Genomic DNA, 12,886 nt, shown 5'->3' with positions numbered 1-12,886 from the left:
ATTCTCTAATAGAACTTCTCTCCGTCTCAGAGATGCTGGGAGTTCTACCTACCACTGCTTTCCTATTGTTCCTCAGAGGTTACAAATGCCCACTTCAGCACTGATCTTCTAAGATAACTTATGAAAATTGAAGTTCATATGTCTTGAGCACTTGCAATATACCAATGTCTATAAGTGATAATATACAATTTTCATGAGAGACTTCCATACATTATTATAAATAATGTGATTTTTTAAACTAGGAATCTAATAGGACATAATTCATAAAAGCATAATAAATTTGTAATCAGGTGATATTTTCAAGCATTTGGTCAACTCCATTGGTCTTTCCAGGAGCTCTTTCTCTGCTTCTGGCATGATTTCACCTGGTGGCAAGCCCAGGATTAACTCAAAGAGGAGTCTATGTTATTTGGCCAAAACTCAGATCTTAATTCCTGAACCAGGCTTCTGTAGATCAATGGAAATGACCAACACAGTTATGAGATGCTTGACTCAGACTGGGTGCACATAGGGACAGAAACTGCCAGCTTTGTTGTAGGGATTTGTAAAGGATGCAGGGACCAAGACAGCAGTGAGACAGCAGTGGTCGCCCCTCACAGTAACTAGCACAGCTCGCACACATTGAGGGGCTCAGTAAACATTTCCTTACTTATTTTATTGAACTGGCTAAGCGAAGAGTTGAAAAATCATGTCTACGTTTAATCTCTAGTTCCCCAGTAGTAAAGTCCTAAATATAAGAAATGATAAGCCCTATACTTAAAGTTGGCTCTCTGCTCTGGTTCTAAGAGGTTTAGAGGACCACAGATTTCTCACAAAATTGTCAATATGCAAGTGGTGAAGTAACGGGTCTCAAGGGTCCTAGATAGGCTTTGGGGTAAATCCTCATACAGATGATAAAGGAGCAAGATAACCAAAGAATCAGGCCTTGAAGAGCAGACCCTACTCTGCTGTGAAGTCTCCATAGCAAAATGTAAAAACTGTCTTCTCTGTAGAAGTTTTCCAGTACTGTCTTGAGTGCGTATAATGAAGCAGTATAAATTAAAGGCATTTTAAATGGATGGGGTACTGATGTCTGTCAGTTTTTTAAAACCGAGAAAATCTATGAAGGTTTGTTTGCTGATACAACCTGAATATGTTCCGACTGCGTTGCAAGAGGGTGCATTCAGAACAGGAGGAGAGTGAGAGTGGCTTTCCAAAGGTCACTCCCCTCACTCCCTGGTTTGCATGTTGGTCACATTCTTGAGAAGGAAGATCTGATATCGTTGAGCATTGCTAGTAAGTATCTTAGCTGTTGGAAATCAAGACCTAGTGGAGAGGAAAAACAAGTCCTCTGGAATTAGGTTGGAGGAAGAAGAGACGTTGGCTATGTCGGTAGCCAAGGCTCAAAACAAAGATCTAAGTATTGTTGAGGGAACAATACTACATTTTTCATTTATCACTGAAAGTTTTTCAGTACCTAGCCATCCTGATACTTTATCATGCTTTGTTTGGTGTATATTCTAGGCAGTGAGAATTCTGAGACATCAGAGACCAAGTTTAGGGCATCAAGACTGCAGTTGCAGAACCTGAACGGCAACCTCTGAAGTTAAGCAAACTCTTCATCGTTTGCAGGTCAACAGTGCCCCCTTGTGGCTGTATGTAGGAAAAGCAATACTGGAATGAATGCCAGTTCTCAGTCTCAGGAGTTTGAAAGAGGAATGACAAGTCTGTTTAGAAAACTCCTGTACTTCCTGCTTATAGGGCACATAGAGCTTTGACTGATTAAGTTAAAAAATAAAAGAGACATAGCAATTTATACCATAATTTTCTTTTCTTAAGCAACATTTAAAAGTCAATACCAAAAGTTAATACTTTACATATACTACATCATCGGCATTTGGCTGAGTACTGCATATAATAACAACATTTATTCACCCATTCGACCAAAAATTAGTTATTGAGTTCTTTATGTGTGATTAAGACTCTGAACATACAGGAAAGCTACTTTTTTAGAGAGATTACGATCAAAATAGCCCATGAATTATAATTACCATTTTTGCACCTGAGGCAACTGAGCAAAATGATAAATTATACGTAGTCATTCAACGAATGGGGACCGGAGTCAAAACTGAATTTAGGCATTTTGCTACATAAATCCATTCTTCCTACTCCTAGGGATTGAGATATATTTTAAGTCTTTCACTGGATAGATTTGTAGTTTCCTAAGATTTTTCATGCTCCAGATTATAGATATCAAAGGCAGAGTACACCAAAAACCCATCGTACATTGAATTAGTCAATCCAAGTAAAGTTAGTTACTATGACAGTGATAGCACAGTGGCCTAACACAATAAAAGTTTACTTCTCATCCACGTCTCATTCCAATGTATGGGGGCTTTGCTCCACGTCAACATTTAGGGACCAATGCTTCCTTTATTACATGGATCCTCCATGTTCTGGGCTCTTAGAGTCCTCCACTGGTGCCTCTGAACCTGGCTGGCAAGCAAGCACAGAGATAGAATGTGCAGGATCTTGTAAGCTTTAGGGTCCCAAACTAGGAGAAAGATCATTTTATCTATCATTTCATTGGCCAGACTCCTCACATAGATCCAGCTGCTTGCAGAAGATCCTTGATCATAATTTTTCATTTCTCTTTCTCCTATGTATACAATATGCTTACTTCCTTACCAAGGGAGACACCAAGCTCTCATGTGGTCACTATGCAGCAAAAAATCCAAGACCTCCAGATGTGTGTGGCCTTCTCCATCAGATCCCATTGTGATTTCTCTTTCAGCAGTGATATTCCATCTCTCTATTAATGGTGGAGCAGATGATTTCCAACTGGAAGTGAAGTGTGGAATTCAGCTAGCAGTAACTTAATAGTCATGCAAGAATACTTTGGGAGCAGATATTGCAATATTTTTACTTGCTGAGAGTGAGATAAGTTCCTTGACTAGACGTTGTTTATGTTCTGTAGGAGGAACTCTCCTGATCATTGTTTTCAATGTCTTGACTATTGCTTTTTATTGTTTTTTTAATGCCATCTGCCCTTAAGGGTGTGTGCCTTAATTAATGTTCCCGTTATCCACATTGAACAATGTGACTTCTTTTGGAGTGACACAGTGTTTGAACCTACTTTCTACTTATAAAATATTAGTATCGGTAATATAAAAAATTTTTATTTAATTATGTATCTTTAAATTGATATATAATAATTATACATATTTATAAAGTTACATACAATGTGTAGTGAGCAGATCAGGGTAATTAGCATGTCTATCATCTCAAACATTTATCATTTCTTTGTGTTGTGTACATTCAACATTCTCTCTTCTAGCTATTTGAAAATATACAATATATTATTGTTGACTATTACCATCTTTTAATGCTATAAAACATGAGAACTTATTTTTCCTACCTAGTTGCAATTTGTGTAGGACCAATACATTTTTTGTTTGTTTGTTTGTTTGTTTTTGAGATGGAGTTTCGCTCTTGTTACCCAGGCTGGAGTGCAATGGCATGATCTCGGCTCACTGCAATCTCTGCCTCCTGGGTTCAGGCAATTCTTCTGCCTCAGCCTCCTGAGTAGCTGGGATTACAGGCATGAACCACGATGCCCAGCTAATTTTTTGTATTTTTAGTAGAGACGGGGTTTCACCATGTTGATCAGGATGGATGGTCTCGATCTCTTGACCTCGTGATCCACCCGTCTCGACCTCTCAAAGTGCTGGGATTACAGGCTTGAGCCACTGTGCCTGGCTCATTTTTAAATTCTATATCAAAAACTTGTTTTAAAAGCCAAGTTCATGTTTCTTTGACAATAACTCCCTTCAAAAACCTAATAGGTTTTTGATCTATCTGTGTCAGGTCAGTTCAATGTGCTAGTGATCACACTCAAAGGATTTTCTTAGACATAATCTCAATTTCTTTATTGTCTTTTCCATTTCTCCATACCCAGGCTGGAGTGCAATGGCGCGATCTCGGCTCACCGCAACCTCCGCCTCCTGGGTTCAGGCAATTCTCCTGCCTCAGCCTCCTGAGTAGCTGGGATTACAGGCTCGTGCCACCATGCCCAGCTAATTTTATTTATTTATTTTTTTTTAGTAGAGACAGGGTCTTACCATGTTGACCAGGATGGTCTTGATCTCTTGACCTCATGATCCACCTGCCTCTGCCTCCCAAAGTGCTGGGATTACAGGCTTGAGCCACCGCGCCCGGCCTAATGATGTTTATCTTAGTATCAGACTTGAGAAGGACTGCTATACACATAATCTAACCTTTTCTCAGGCTAGATTTCTATGGATCTTCTTTGTGGAAAATAATTCCAAAACTTTTTCTTAACTTTTGACCTCCAAAATGGGCAAAAGATGGAAGCATTCCCCTATAAAATTAGCACAGGCAAGGATGCCTTCTCTCACCACTTGTATTCAGCATAGTATTAGAAGTCCTAGCCAGAGGAATTAAGCAAGAGAAAGAAATAAAGGTCATCCAAATAAGAAGATAGGAAGTCAAACTATCTCTGTTTGCAAATGACATGATTCTATATATAGAAAACCCCATGGTCTAGGCCCAAAAGCTCCTCTAGCTGATAAACAACACCAGTAAAGTTGCAAGATACAAAATTAATGTACAAAAATCACTAGCATTCCTATATATCAACAACAGCCAAACTGAGATCCAAATCAGAAAGGCAATCCCATTTACAACTGCCATACAAAAAATAAAACACCAAGGAATACAGCTACACTGAACTTCTTTAATAATATTATTTTAAATTATTTTATCAGACATTTCATAAATTTCATTTTCATTGGAATCTGTTGCTATGGAATTACTGTGTTACTTGGGAGATGTTGTGTTTTTTTTCTTTTTCACTTTTCTTGCTTCCTTACATTGATAGGGAAAGACTTGTGTGTGTGTGTGTGTGTGTGTGTGTGTGTGTCTGTGTGTGTGTGTGTGTATTTATAGTATTAGTTGGATAGGACACTTTAGCTTTGATTTTGGGTACTTGCAGTAGTGTAGTCTACATAGGAGTTCTTCAGTTATAATCAGTGTATATTAGTCCATTCTCACACTGCTGGAAAGAAATACCTGAGACTGGGTAATTTATTAAAAAAAAGAAGTTTAATTGGCTCATGGTTCCAAAGGCTGTGCAGAAAGTATGGCAACATCTGCTTCTGGTGAGGCCTTAGGGAGATTTTGCTCATAGAGGAAGGCAAAACAGGAGTAGGCATCTTACATGGCAGGAGCAGGACTGAGAGGGAAGGGGGAGGTGCTACACACTTTTAAACAACCAGATCTCATGATAACACTCACTATCACCAGAACAGCACCCAGAGAACAGCACCTCATAATTCAGTCAACTCTCACTAGACCCCACCTCCAACATTATGAGATTTAGGTGGGGAGATACAAATCCAAACCACAGCATTCCATCCCTGGCCCCTTCCAAATCTCATGCCCTTCTCACATGACAAAATATAATCATGCCTTCCCAACAGTCCCCCAAAGTCTTTACTAATTCCAGCATCAACTCAAAAGTCCAAAGTACAAAGTCATATTTGAGACAAGGCTAGTCCCTTCCATCTATGAACCTGTAAAAACAAGTAAAAGCCAGTTACTTCCATCACACAGCGAGGGTACAGGCAGGAAGAAATTGGCCAAAAGAAAAGTGCTACAGGCGCCATGCAAGTTTGAAACCCAGCAGGAAAGTCATTAAATCTTAAAACTCCAGAATAATCTCCTTTGACTCTGTATTCCACATACTGGGCACACTGATGCAAGAGGTGGGCTCCCAAGGCCTCGGACAGCTCTGCCCCTGTGGCTTTGCAGACTTTAGCCCCCACCGTTCTCACAGGCTAGCAATGAGTGCCTATGGCTTTCCCAGGCACAAGATAGAAGCTGCTGGTGGCTCTACAACATGAGAATCTGGAGGATGGTGGCCTTGTTCTCACAGTTCCACCAAGCAGTGTCACAGTGGGAACTCTGTATGAGGCTCCAACCCCATGTTGCACTCTCTGAAGCAGTGGCCTGAGCTATATGTGAGTCATTTTGAGCCATGGATGAAGCTGGAGCAACTGGGATGCAGAGAGCAGTGTCCCAAGGCTGTGCAAGGTAGCAGAGCCCTGAGCCTGGCTCACAAAACCTTTATCCTCTCCTAGGCTTCCGGTCCTCTGATGGGAGGGGCTTCTGTGAATGCCTCTGAAATGCCTTTGACATTTTTTTCCCATTGTCTTGGGCATTAGTGCTTGGCTTTTTTTTTTTTTTTTTTTTTCACTCATGCAAATCTCTTCAGCCTGCTTGAATTCCTCCCCTGAAAATGGGCTTTCCTTTTCTACCACATGGCCAGGCTGCATATTTTTCAAACTTTTACTCTCTGCTTCCCTTTAGATATAAGTTCCAGTTTCAGGTCATTCTTTTGCCCATGTATATGAGCATAGGCTGCATCTTGAATGCACTATTGCTTAGAAATTTTTTTCTGCCACATACCCTAAGTCATCTCTCTCAAATTCAAAGTTCCACAAATTCGTAGGGCAGGGGCACAGTCCAACCAAACTCTTTGCCAAGGTGTAACAATGGTGATCTTTACTCCGGTTCCCAATAAATTTCTTTTTTCCATCTGAGATCTCCTTAGCCCGGACTTTATTATCCATATCACTGTCATCATTTTGCTCACAAAAGTTTAACAAATCTCTAGGAAGTTCCAAACTTTCCCTCATTTTCCTGTCTTCTTGTGAGCCCTCCACACTCTTCCTACCTCTGCCCATTACCCAGTTCCAAAGTTGCTTCCACATTTTCAGGTATCTTTATCAAAATGCTCCACTCTTTGGTACCGATTAGCTCACAATTCCACAGGGTGTACAGGAAGCATGGCAACATCCGCTTCTGGTGAGGACTCAGGGAGCTTTTACTTACAGAGGAAGGTGAAGAAGCAGCAGGTCTCTTACATGGCAGGAGCAGGACCAAGAAACAAGGAGAAGGTGCTCTACACTTTTAAACAAACACATCTTATGATAGCTACTGACTATCATGAGAACAGCACCTGGAGGATGGTGTTAAACCATTCTTGGAAAGCGCCCCCGTAAGTCAATCACCTCCCACCACCTCCAAAATTAAGGATTACAATACAACATGAGATTTGGGTGGAGACACAGATCCAAACCATGTCACAGCGTCATTAGCATTTGTGGCTTTTCTCAGTGGCTTAGGCTGTGGTTGTTATTGGAGACTTCAGGCTTTGCTGGGGACAATGATGCCAGATGTGCTGGCCTTCGAGCATCATTGGTGGCAGTAGTGGGCTGAGTTTGCCTGTTTTGGGGCCCACAGACAGCATACACAGACTCTGGTGTTAGCAAATTGAGATGGGCTGATTCCTAAACCTTCAGGCAGCTTGTTTGCATACTGGTAGTGGCAGTGGTGGGCCAGGTGGGTGTGCTGATCCTTGGGCCTCAGGGTAGCATACGTTGTGTTGGCAGTGGTAGCAGTGATTGCAGGGCATTCCTCTGCTTCCAGGTGTCATATACTGGGTGCTAGGAGTGTTGGTGACAGGATAGGAAGGCAAGTCCTCGGGCCCCCAGGTAGCACATATAGGTGGGTGCCAGTGGTGTTAGTGGTGACAGATAATGCTGGCCTGTCTTTAGGCACTCTGATGGTGCACATGGGCATAAGCTCTGATGAGTGGGATGGAATGATTTCCAAACCCCCAGACAGTGTGCTTGGGCATCAGCCACAGGTGTTTCGTTCCATTATTAGGCTCTCTGATGGTGCACACATGTGCCAGAAGCAGAAGACAGAGTGGGTTGATCCCCAGGTCCTGGGACTGCATACTTAGGCACTGGCAGTTGTGGGTGGTTCTGAGTAGCATGGGACTGTCCTCAGATACTCCCCACCAATAATGTACATGGGGTTGCACTGTGGTGGGTATGGTGGTGTGATTCCCAGGTTCCTGGGTGATGCGCTCAGGTGATAACAGCAAATGGGCTGGGCCTTTTGTCAGGACTCCTGATGGTGTGCATGCTTGCCTGGAAAGACATATGGGGCAGTGGCAGGGCATCTCCAGGAGCAGATCATGGGCCCCAGGCCCAGCTGTTGGGAGTGTCAGGCCTGGCAGTCACCCCAATGTGGGGGGAACCCTGGTGCTCTCAGTAGGATGGGCACGGTAACCTCGTCACTGGCTAGGCCCCTGAAGCAGCCACCGCTCTTGTTTCCTGCCCTAGGTTCCTCAAATTGTGGCCCCAGGTCATCTCCTCCCGATGCCCTCCCTGAAGCAGCAGTGGGTGAGAGCAGCAACACAGGGGCAGGGTCTGGAGACTGAGGCTCCAGGCCTGGGAGTGAGTGGGTTCTGTCCAGCCTCACGAGGATGGGGGCAGTGCACTTTGCTGCCTTGAGGACTAGGGGCACAGGGGTCTCACCACTGATATTGCTGCTCCCACAGCCATTTCTGCCACCACCGCCCACGCCTCCCTGCTGCAGATGGCCCACCACTGCCTATAACATATATAACATTGGTCCCATAAGATTATAATGAAACTGAAAATTTGCTGTTGCCTACTGACACTGTAGCTGTAGTAACGTCCCGGCACAGTGCATTATTCACATGACTGTGGTGTTGCTGGTGTAAAGAAACCAACTGCACTGCCAGTCTTGTGAAAGTATAGCACACACAATTATGTATAGTACATAATGCTTGATAATCATAATACAAACGACTATGTTGCTGGTTTATATATTTATTATATTATACATTTTTAATATTTTAGAATGTACTTTATTTATTTAGATGGAGTCTTACTTTGTCATCCAGGCTAGAGTGCTGCGGTGCGATCTTGGCTCACTGCAAACTTTGCCTCTCAGGTTCAAGCAATTCTCTGACTCAGCCTCCTGACTAGCTGGGATTACAGGTGCCCGCCACCACACCAGCTTAATTTTTGTATTTTTAGTAGAAATGGGGTTCACCGTCTTGGTCAGGATGGTCTTGAACTCCTGTCCTCATGATCCACCTGCCTCAGCCTCCCAAAGTGCTGGGATTACAGGCGGGAGCCACCATATTTGGCCTATTTTTAAAAAAGTTAACTGTAAAACAGCCTCAGGCAGATCCTTCAGGAGGTATTCTAGAATAAGACATTGTTATCATAGAAAATGACAGCTCCCTGTGTGTTATTGCACCCTAAGACCTTCCAGTGGGACAGGTATGGAGGTAGAAAACAGTGATATTGATTATTCTGATCCTATGTAGTTCTAGGATAATGTCTGTGATGTGTCTTAGAGCTGTTTAAAAGTAAAAGAAGTAAATAAATAATTTTAGAAGTAGAAAAAAGCTTATTCAAGAGTAGAGTAAAAGCTTTATAGGAATATAAAGGGGGAGTTCTGGACTGCCTGTGACCACCAGGGCCACAGTGGGAGCTTATGGAGATGTCACCCCTCTCCCCAACACTGACCTGGGCCCAGCAAGGACCTGGAACCCCCACCACAGGCTGCGAGGTGGTGTGGCTGGGGCTACATGCTCCATGGAGCCTGCGGGAGCCAGGAGCAGGCAGCAGCCGCATCCTCCCAGGCAGTCTGCAGCCACCCAAATCAGGGCTGTGGACCTGGGCTTCCCTGTGCTTTTGGGGAGAAGGCCCCCCAACCCAGAGATGCAGCCAAGTTGAGGCTGTACACCCGGGCCTCTGCACTCTTGGGTGCTCAGGAAGGCCATCCTCTGTCCTTGCCTGCTCCTGCTGCTGGGCCTCTCCACACTCCCAGCACCCACTCAGATATCAGAGCAGAGTTGGGGCTGAGCTTGGGCACTATCACAGCCCAACTGGTATGCACATGCTCAGCCCCTGCCACCTTGGCTTCCATGGTCTTTAGGCACCAACAAGTGTTGGGGGGAAGCGGGGGGAAGCTGAGGGAGGGGCTGAGGGTGGCTTGGCACTGGCCTGCAGGTGCCCTTGGTGCAATCAGCCTGGGCAGCATGGATGGTGGCAGGAGGCAGATGGACTGGAGTGAGAACTTGTGGTGCTTTTTCTGGGTTTGCCTATGGCTGCCCATGGACCAATTATGCACACTTTTTCTCCTCTAAGGCCCATAAAAGGCCAGGCTCGGCCAGAGTAGAGAAGAGAATGGAGTGATGATGGGATGACCAGCTGTATGGAGGAACTACTCTCTCCCCTGAGAATTGCAGACGATGGGATAACCTGCCTGCAGAGAAGAGCCACCCGCTCTAGGGCCTCCTCTCTGTTGAGAGCTGCAGACAACATGATGACCAGCTGCAGAGAGGAGCTCCCCTCTCTGCTGATAGCTGAATACTTGTCAGGATGACCAGTTGCAGAGAGGAGCTACTCTCTGTGCTGAGAACTGACCACTTGTTGGCATGACCTGTCTGCAGAAAGGAGCTACCCTCTCTGCTAGGAGCTAAACACTTGTCAGGACACCCTGGCCATGGACAGGAGCTGTCCACTGCAGGTCTTCTCTGAGCTGTTCTGTTGGTCAATAACGCTTCTCTTCATCTTGCTCACCCTCTTCTTGTCTGCCTACTTCATTCTTCCTGGTCACAGGAAAAGATCTTGGGACCTGCTGAATGAGGCTAAAAGAGGTGCTGTAACAGCAACAGGGCTGAAACATGCTCCTTGCTCACCACATTGAAGGTGAGAGAGGATCCACAGCCCCTTGGGGAGTGCAGACCTGGGAGCTCCCTGAGCCAGGGCTATGACTCCCTCTTTAGGGCCCTGTAGTTCCTGGCATCTCCAAGCTTCTGGGCACCAGCACCTTCCCTGATGCCAGCTGGGGAAGCTGCTTGCAGTATGCCTAGTCCAGCTGCAGCTACACAGGGACATTGTGCCCATCCTTGCACCTTGATCTGTCTGCCCTGTGGCATCAGCTGGCATGTCTGACTGCAGAGTGGCCAGACCCCACGCTCACTCACACACACCCCTCACTGCTCCACGCCTGACTCCAGTCTCCCTTGGAGGTATGGGATCCAGGCTGGTAGCATGAGCTGGGGGTAGCCTCCTAGCCCAAATAGGCAGAAAGAGCTGAGTGGGCCCAAGCAAAACTCAGGCAGAGGCATCACTGGCCACAAGTTTCCAGCCAGAAAAGTTACTCCCCAAAGATCCCATAACATTATCTGTCGTTGATTAAAATGCCATCATGTGCAACATGATTGTACTTTCAGGATAAATTGAATGCTCTGGATAATATCAGGACATATTTTGAACTGAGGCAGATAAAGTACAGCTATCTAGATTCATTACCTGTCCAGCTTGATCCAGAGAAAGAGAAAAATTACATGAACAGAGCTAACGAGGGTTTAAAATGCAAAGATTTACTATTTACCAACATTTTCTCATGTCCCACACTGACAGTTTATTCCATCTATCACGTTAGTATATGAGTGCTGTCCTCCATATAAAGAGCTTTCCTGACTTCCTTTTCATGGCAGACTATGCAGCATGAAACAATTCCCTAGTTGTTAAATAAAAATAAATAAAAATATAATAAACCTCCTCTCAAAAGCACATTTAGGTATGCAAGAAAGTTAAAAATTTGCTAGTGATCAAAAAGTAATGAGAGATGAAATAAGACTGATAGACATTGAATTTATAGCTGTAATAGGAGCATTTATTAGTTTCTACACAAAGGGGTTTGCATTTTAACTTTCTGACTCTTATAATAACACAGCTTAAAACACAAACACATTTTGAGTGGTTATATAAATAGAGAAAATAAGAATTTGAATACTCACAAGGGGAGGAGATAACATTAAGGCACTCAGGGGTCTTGAAGGGCGGTACCTTTAGTGAAGGGGCAGACAAAAGAAGCCACACACACATGCATGTGCAAATGCATGTACGCACACACATGCACACACACACGCACACACACACATTTCTGTCTTAAACTAGGCATTAGAGAGAATAAAAAAATTCCTCAGGTAGGTATGATTTGGTATTTATAACATATGGTCTGGGGAATCCCAAGGGAAGAAATTAATATGAAGTGTCTGTCTTAGATTGTTCATGCTGCTATAACAAACTACCTGAGGCTGGGTAATCTACAAAGAATAAACATTTATTTCTCACACTTCTGAAGGGTGGGAAGTCCAAGATCAAGATACTGGCAGGTTCAATGTCTGATGAGAGCCTGATCTCTTCTTCTAAGATGATACCTTTAACACTGTTCTAACATGGTCACTGCACAAGGAGGCAAAAAGGAACCAGATACTCTCCTCTAACTCTTTTATGAAAGTGCTAATCCTAATGAGGGAATATCTCTCACGCCCTAATCACCTCCAAAAGGCTATATCTCTTAATATTGTTGTATTAGGTAGGGATTAAGTTTCAACGCACATTTTGAAGAGGACCTGAATATTCAAACCACAGCAGTGCATTTATGGTGATCCTAAGAGATCTAACAGAAATAGCTTTCTTGATCATGAACTAGCAATTCAAAATTACAAAGTCAGCATGAGCAAGAGTCAGCAGAATTAAATATCAGAATTTTGGAAAATAGGATTTTCAGTCACAGGTTAAAACTTTACTATGTTTAAAATGGTTAAGTAAATTAAAGATGGAGTTTGAAAAGCATGAGAAAGAAGTCCTAATTTATTAGAAACCCAAGTATTTTTTGAAAATAAAAGCAACCATACCTTCCAGAGTATCTAAAAAGTAGTCACTGGCATTAAAAAAAAATTATGAAAGATTGGTATAGCTAAATTGAGAACTGGTAAAATGGAGCTAAAGTTGAAGAGCTTAATTTGAAACCATTACAATCTGAAAGAGAATGGAATGTGAAATAGAGGATAAAAGATAAAGACAATTTAAAAAGACAGCTCAATATAAATGGAACTGGATTTGCACAGAACAATGTAGAAAGTAGGGAGAAGGAGAAACATTCAAAGGGATAAGGCTGAATTATCTTCAGATTCAGA

This window comes from Saimiri boliviensis, chromosome 6 (assembly GCF_048565385.1).
Source record: "Saimiri boliviensis isolate mSaiBol1 chromosome 6, mSaiBol1.pri, whole genome shotgun sequence".
Classification (NCBI taxonomy): Eukaryota; Metazoa; Chordata; class Mammalia; order Primates; family Cebidae; genus Saimiri; species Saimiri boliviensis.
This window is presented reverse-complemented; position numbering follows the sequence as displayed.